Source organism: Juglans microcarpa x Juglans regia, chromosome 5S (genome assembly GCF_004785595.1).
Source record: "Juglans microcarpa x Juglans regia isolate MS1-56 chromosome 5S, Jm3101_v1.0, whole genome shotgun sequence".
NCBI lineage: Eukaryota > Viridiplantae > Streptophyta > Magnoliopsida > Fagales > Juglandaceae > Juglans > Juglans microcarpa x Juglans regia.
The window spans coordinates 8,186,357-8,195,062 of NC_054603.1; positions in this window are offsets into that span (position 1 = coordinate 8,186,357).

Below are 8,706 nucleotides of genomic sequence, written 5' to 3' on the forward strand. Positions count from 1 at the left end.
AACAGAGGCCACAACCACAGAGATTTGGGATTCGTAATTAGCGGTCTGACCCAATCTTGGTGCAAGTTTTTATATTTTGATTCCTTAGGGATTTGGGGCGTTGTAATTAGCTTTAGAAATATTGCCAAGTTTTAAGAATGAATCGAGCGCGCAATGCAATGGATAAGGGCTAGGGTTTAGGGTTTTAGCTTGCCCATCATTGATCATTTCGTGTTCAGCCAGGGGTACCAACTCTATCTTTGTGCCTTCGCCTCTATCATTGATGTTGGGACTAATTTTTGATGGAGCACAAGTAGAAATCTTTTTGCTCTTGCTGCTGCTGTGTTATGAGCAATAATTGAGAAGGGAGAATTCTAAAGGGAAATGGAAACAGATGAAGTGGTCGAGGGAAGCTTCTGTTAGCTCTGTTAGTTAGTTAATAAGCAAAACACTGTAATTACAATAATAGCCTTACTTAACTGTTGAAATGTCCTTATCTTCAGAATAGAATAAACGATAGGATTGTGTTTAAAAGGGAGGGCTATGTAAGATGTAATGCATTAAAAAAAGCTTAGTAAAGTGCATTTGGAGGAACTGATCCCTTGAAGATCAGATTTGTGAGTCATTCTTGTGTTTTATCCTTACAATTGGTACCAGACCACTTCTATTTTTCTGGGATTTTTTTTTCTTTTTTTGGGAAAATGGCATAAGGAACATTTTTAAGGAGTTGGAGAAGATGGTGAGTGGGTTGCGACAGAGTCAAAAACAACAAGGGAAGCATCTTGAAGATCATCAAGGAGCACTGGAACTATTGAATTTGAAGCTAGATGTCTTGATTGAAGCTGTTAATGGTGGAAGATGAGGTCATCAAAATGGCGGTAACAGACAAGAAGATTCTGAGCGAGGGTTTGATCACAGAGGTATGCAATTTCGTACCATTAAACTCGACTTTCCAAAGTTTGATGGGGAGAATCCGATGGGGTGGGTTTATAAAGCAAATCATTATTTTGCTTTGTATCCCATGCCAGATGGGCAAAAGATTTTATTGTCATCTTTTTATATGGAGGGGAGTGCTTTAATTTGGTTTCAAGATGCCGAATCTACAGGTATCTTTGATTCTTGGAGTGAGTTTGTGCATGCTTTGCAATTGAGGTTTGAGAATTCATCTTATGATGATCCCATGGAAGTTCTTACTCGACTTAAACAGAGTTCTACAGTGGCTGCCTATAAAACACAATTTGAAGTGATATTTAATAGATTGAACGGGTTGTCTGAAAATTACAAGTTGAGTGGTTTAAACAATGAAATAAGGCTTCCTATGAGGATGCTACATCCTCAGAGTCTCAATTCTGCATTTGGCCTTGCCAAGATTCAAGAAAACTACATCCTTAGTACTCGTGGCAGCAGTAGAGGAGGGAATCATCAAAATTCCTATGTACCATTTTCTGCTAGTTGTAACACCCCGTATTTTAGTGTATTTTTACTGAAGGAATTATTTTTATGAATTCAAAATTTTATTCTCTTATTTTAAAATTATTGAATTTTTAATTGGGTTATTTTTATGATTTTTAGTTTACGAAAATTATTTTCGAAGTGCTTTCTTTAAATTAATTATTCTTATGTATTTAAATTTCTTCTCGAATTAAATTAACTTATTATTGGGTTTAATTATTTAATTTCATGTTAATCACTGTGTTTGAAATATTTTATTTCACTAGCTGTTTTAAAATCGTTTCCGTTGGATCATTTTCGTGACCCAAGTTATGAGGATTGGACCTCATTTCTTTTCCCTCTATTTTTCTTTTCCTTTTCTTTTTCTTTTCTTCTTTTCTTTTTTTTTCTTTTCTTTTTCTCCTCCTGGTTTTCCTTCTCCCGCGCGAGTTCTTCTCTCTCTCTCTCTCTCTCTCTCTCTCTCTCTCTCGCCGTGCGTTCGTTTCTCCTCCAGCCCGCCGCTATGCGCCGACGGTGGTCGACACCGCCCGGCTTCTCCGCTCCCCCTGCCGCCGGCGATCACCCCCTCCATTTCCAGCTCCTCCATCGCCGCCGTTAGCCACCACGAACCTCTCCAAGCCGTGGCGTTCTTTGTGCTCGAGCGCCGCCGTCGCGCCACCTCCGACCACTATCTCTTCACCACATCATCCTCGACTTCCTAGCAACCCAATGGACCCAACCCTACCTCCGATTCGTCATCGGTGAAGTACATCCAACTCCATTTTCGTTTTGGGTATTTTTGACCTAAAAACACCCCTTGCGCGGCCACCCACGGCCAACCACCACCACCACTAGCTTCACCGACCTCCCTAGGCCCTACCCTATCAATCTCGAGTCTTCGTTTGCACCCATTGAAAAGTTGGTTATTGTGACCCACGGCCATAGTGTATTTTACACTGTGGTGTTGCTCAGACGTCGCCTTTTTCAACTTCGTGATCCTTCAGAAATTGCTATATAGCGCTGTAAGTATTTCTCCAAAGAACTTTCGTAATTAAAATGTATTTTTGTACTAACCCATTTCACTGTATTTTTTTGGCATGACGGACTGAGTCTGAGGAGTTCGATGGTCGGATGGATTTGTGAATGGAGATGTTTGGTTGGTTTGGTTGAATTGGTTTGGTTGTTGATGGGTTGTTTTGATTGGATTTGTTGGGATTGATTTTGATGGATGTTAGATCAGTGTTGGTGCATGTTCATACCATTATTTCATGCATGATCATGTTTGTAAAGAAAACTGAGTTTTCGTGCATTGCATTCATGCTCATGTGTGATTTGAAAAGCTATGATTTTATGTGATAATATTTTTGGGAGCGTGTGTATCACGACCCCGAGCCGAGATGGGGCATTAACTCGGTGGAGCTCCTCTGATTACTCGGGAGCGGAATATACTGAGTAACGTCCCCCGGGTTGTCGTCGGGCGACAATGGGATCGGACGAGATGGTCTAGTGCCGACTCCGTGGTCCTTTTGCTGGCGGGGACTAGAGGATGTCTGGCCACGTACGCACTGGGCGCGGAACTGGGCATCGCTCGTTACGTAGTGTGGGTGCTTGGCCATGTACGCGCCGGGCGCGGAACTGAGCACCGCTACGAAGCCAGGACGTGCGGATGGTTCATAGGGGAGGCCATGGTGCATATGGAATTAATGCACTATTTTCCAGAAAATAGTGCGAGTTGGATTTCTGGGTAAATCATTTTCTGGGAAAATGTTTTACGGATATTTTGGGCCAAAATGGGATTTTGGCGTGTGTTGAAATCATTATTTTCGGAAAAAATAATGTGTTGAGTAAAATGCATATTTTTCATGTGCATGCATGTTAGTTACATTTGATGCATTTTATATTATGTTGTTATTTTGGGTCATACTTACCTGCGATACCATTTTGTAGTAACGCAGATTTTGATGCAGATGAGGAGGAGGAGGGCAAGCCTGAGGAGACGGCTCCGCCCGACGAGTGATCTGGGATCACTCGCTTGACTACTTTATTTTAATCATTGTTTATTTGAAACTATTGTATTATATTTTTGTGGATGACTGTATAACTGCTATTTAAATTTTTACTGATGTTTTGATTGTAAATAAATTCTGGTACTTAGTTGATTATCCGCTGCGTTATTTCTTTTGTACACCGTTGCATGTACACACACTGGCACTTTGTTGGGATGCGTGACCGTGTTGTCATCATCCCGGTGTCTCGATTCCCGTGTCTCCTTACATGGGGGTCATGGGCACCACACTGGTGGAAATGGCTTTAATAATAGTTCTACTGTAAGGAAGGAGAGTACTGGGATAGGAAGAGCTAACAGTTTTAAGCCTTCTTTACCTATACAAAAAATTAGTTCATATGAAATGAAAGAGAGAAAGGAAAAGGGTTTGTGCTATTTTTATGATGAGAAATGGAACCCTAGTCATAAATGTGAAAGAAGGAAAGTACAAAAATTTCTAATGGAAGGGATATATTGGTTTAAAAAAGATGAAGTTCAAGACTGTGAGTTGACAAAAGAAGAAACTGTTGTTGACAGTTTGACATCTCAGAGTGAAGTTCCTGAGATATCCTTGCATGCAATTTCAGGATCCTTGAGCCCAAGAACCATGAGAATCCATGGTAGGGTTCATAACTGTAATGTAACCATTCTTGTGGATACAAGCAGTACGCATAATTTTCTTAATCTCATGGTTGGTAAGAAGGTGGGATTGATAGTTAATGTTGTACAACAAGTGGAGGTACGAGTGGAAAATGGAGAGAGGATGAGGAGTGAAGGTATGATACAAGGGTTGCAATTTCACATGCAAGGGCATCAGTTTAATACTGATTTCTTTTTATTACCACTAGGAGGTTGTGATGTGGTGGTAGGGATGTAGTGGCTAAGGACTTTAGATCCCGTGTTGTGGGATTTTAATGGTTTCACAATGTCCTTTCAGCACAATAGCAAGTCAATAATCATTCGAGGAATGAATGCTTCCAAGTCTAAGATAGTTGAACAGATCTGCCAGTTAACAACAATGGAGAGGAAGGGAATGTTCTAGCAGTTAATTCAGGAGCAATAAAATGATGTTAAGGAAGAAATTGATGGGGTGATACAAGAGGTTTTAAAAAGTTTCTCTACAGTCTTTGAAGAACCAAAAGAATTACCTCCAAGAAGAAGCCATGATCACAAGATTAATTTGAAGGAGGGTACAATGCCTGTTTCTGTTAGGCCCTATAGGTATCGCTTTGTACAAAAAGCTGAGAACATTGTCAAAGAATTACTTGAAGCTGGGGTAATAAGATGTAGTCAGTCTCCATTTTCTTCTCCAATTATTCTTGTGAGGAAGGCTGATGGGTCTTGACGAATGTGTATTGATTATAGTGCTTTGAATAGGGAAACTATTAAAGATAAGTTTTCTATTCCTGTGGTGGATGAGCTTCTTGATGAGTTGTGTGGGGCTACTTTTTTTTCTAACAAGACCTATGGTCTGGTTATCATCAGATTAGAGTGAGGGAATCTGATATTGAGAAGTCGGCTTTTCGAACCCATTAAGGATATTATGAGTTTTTGGTTATGTCATTTGGCTTAACCAATGCTCCTGCTACTTTTTAGTCTTTAGTGAATAAAGTGTTTCAGCCATTTCTGAGGAAGTTTTTCATAGTTTTTTTTTATGAAATTTTGATATATAGTAAAAACAAGATTGATCACTTACAGCATTTGACTATGGTATTGACAGTTTTAGCAAAGCACTCATTGTTTGCTGAAAGAAGCAAGTATAGATTTGCTTGTAAGCAAATTGATTATCTTGGTCATTTAGTATCTGCTAACAGAGTGCAGGCTGATCCATCCAAGATAAAGGCCATGATTGAGTGGCCTCAACCTAAGTCTATTAAATCCTTAAGAGGATTTCTTGGACTGACTGGCTACTACAGGAAATTTGTGAGACATTAGGGATTTATTGTTGGCCCTTTAACTGATCTGCTCAGGAAGGATGCTTTCCATTGGGGATCAACAGCTACTCAAGCATTTGAGACACGGAAAAAGGCTATGACTCAACCACTTGTCTTAGCCTTACCTGATTTTACTAAACCATTTTTTATTGAGTGTGATGCATCAGGTAGAGGAGTGGGAGCTGTTTTGATGCAAGGTGGAAGACCTTTGGCATTCCTGAGCCAACCTTTAAGAGGGAAATCTTTGGATTTATTTGCCTACGAGAAAGAATTCTTAGCCTTGGTGTTGGCTGTCAGGAAGTGGAGACCTTACCTTTTGGGGACTAAGTTTGTCATTAAAACTGATCAACAAAGTCTAAAGTTTTTGCTGGAGCAGAAAATAGGCACACCATCATAGCAGGAATGGCTTAGCAAGTTGATGGGCTACAATTTCACAATTGAATATAAGAGAGGAAGAGAAAATGTAGCTACTGATGCACTCTCAATAATGGATGAAGTTACTGAGAAGGAAGCAGTGTTAGCTGCTATTACTGTCTTGGATCCTATGTGGCTGCAACAATTTAAGGATTCTTACTTGTAAGATGAAGAAGTTACTGACATTTGCAGAAGGTAGCAACAAGGAGAGTTGGTGAATAAAGCTTTTACAGTCAAGAATGGATTTTTGTTAAAGAAAGGAAGGCTGTTTCTTTTAGCTAAGTCTTCTTTGAAGCATCAAGTTCTCCAATTTATACATAGTAGTGCCTTTGGTGGACATTCAGGATATCAGAAATCATTGCACAGGGCCAGAGTAGACTTTATTTGGACTGGAATGAGAAGGGACATTAAATAGTTCATTAAAGAGTGTGAGGTTTGTCAGAAATGTAAATGGGAGAATGTATTACCAGCAAGCTTACTTCAACCATTGCCTATTTCTATGAAGTCATGGAGTAATATCTCTATGGAATTTATTGATTCTCTTCCCAAGTCACAAGGATTTTCTGTGATCCTAATAGTTGTGGATCGTTTAACAAAGTATGCACATTTTTTGCCTATGTCTTATCCTTATAATGCAGCTTCAGTAACCAAGATTTTTATATCCCAAGTTTTTAAATTGCATGGAATGCCTATAACAATTGTTACTAATAGAAATGCTACCTTTACAAGTACCTTCTGGAAGAAGCTTTTTAGGCTTCATGGGACTAAGTTGCAATTTAGTTCTACCTACCATCCTCAATCAGATGGGCATACCAAAATTGTCAACAAGTGTGTGTAGCAATACTTAAGGTGTTTTGTCTCGAATAGTCATAAACAATGGAGTCATTGGCTTCATTGGGTAGAATGGTGGTATAATACCTCTCTTCACTCAGCAACTAAAACTACACCATTTGAGGCGTTGTATGGTATGACTCCTCCTACCTTATTGCAATATGTGGCTGGCACCACTCGAAATGAAGCAGTGGATTTTGAGTTAAGATCAAGAGAAGAAATTCTGTCAATATTGAGGAAGAATTTGGTAGCAACTCAGAATTATATGAAGCAGCAATATGACATGAAGCAAGTGCACATGCAATTCTAAGTGGGTGATATGGTTTACTTAAAATTGCAGAAATATAAACAACATTCAGTTGGAGATGTTGTCATGGCAGCATGGTATTGTGGTCCCTTTAAAATACTGCAGTGCATTGGATCAGTTGCATATAGATTGGAATTACTAGAGTGTTCAGCTGTACACCTAATATATCACGTGTCTAGATTGAAGAAGCATGTAGTTCCGTTGACAATTGTTTCTCCAGTATTGCCATTACAAGATTCTCATGGTGCATTTAGAAGTGAACCTGAAGCAGTATTGCAGAGCAGAATGTCTGCTGTTGATAACAAGCCTTTTATTGAATTGTTGATCAAATGGAGTGGAGCTGCTGAGGAGGATGCTACTTGGCTTTCTAGATCGGTTGAGGTTACAACATCTAGACCTTGTGGGCAAGGTCTTTTGAAGGGGGTGCATTGTTATGAGCAATAATTGGGAAGGAAGATTTCTGAAGGGAAATGGAAGCAGATGAAGGGTTGAGGGAAGCTTTTGTTAGTTCTGTTAGTTAGTTAATAAGCAAAACACTGTAATTACAATAGTAACCTTACTTAACTGTCATAATGTACCAAAATGCCCTTATCTTCATAATAGAATAAACGATAGGATTGTGTATAAAAGGGAGGGCTCTGTAAGATGTAATGCATTGAAAAAAGCTTAGTAAAGTGCATTTGGAGGAACTGATCCCTCGAAGATCATATTTATGAGTCATTCTTGAGTTTTATCCTTACATGTTGTTGCTGCTTAGCGTTTAATCGATCCAAAGGTTATACTATACTACATATACAAGAACATACTCTCGAACATTTGTATCCTTGCAATAATATTCCTCTTCCATCGATGTTTTCTAATTAGGATATGATAGATAATACAAAAGTATTTCAAACTCTTTTAATGAAATAGTATTATATATCTTTTAAATCCAAATCCATCAAAACCAAATAAAAGTCTAATAAATTCAAGAAATAATAATATTTTTAATAAAAAATTGCATAAAATTTGTAAAATAGTTGTGCTTTCTAATTAGATTCGCCTGTGGTTGGTATAGAAACTTATTTGGATGGGGTTGGGTTGTGAGATCACATCCCACCTCCTTCCCGACTGTGCCACCATGATTAATGGACAGACAACTGACATCCTTCAGTGTGGTCTCAGTGGCATGCGATGGTCATTTCTAATGGTCAATACCATTGTAAACTGTGAGGGCCCCTCGGAGAGAAGGGCCCAGGCCCAAAGAAATCAAGTTACGGAGACCCCAGGCTCCTCAGGAGAAAATCCAAAGCAGGCTAGAAGCCCAGAACGGAAGACCACGTACCAAGCCCACTACCATTAGCATATCCAGAAAGGCTTTGGCATCGAGCTCGAATCCCACCTCGAGACTTGGTAACCAACTAAGCCCTGCCATAAGGTACAGTGCAAACTACAGTCGTTGGACTCAAGCGGCTGAGCGTGTTCGATTGTGGGCACGTCAAACCCGAGACACATTGGATTCAATACGCGTCAAGGAACCCATCATGCAACGACGTGCTACCGAAGGTACGTAGGACGGCTTGACCACGACCTGACACCCTACCACGGCAGGATGTGGTAGCAGATCTGACCGAGAATGACCTCACACTCCACGATCTCCCTCAGCAGTTTGAGCCGTGGCTTGACACACTGTCACGACAGGGGGGAGTGGTCGTAGGTTTGACCCAGGTACGACCAAATACACAACGATCTCCCTTGGCACTTGGGTCCCAATAGGTATAAATAAC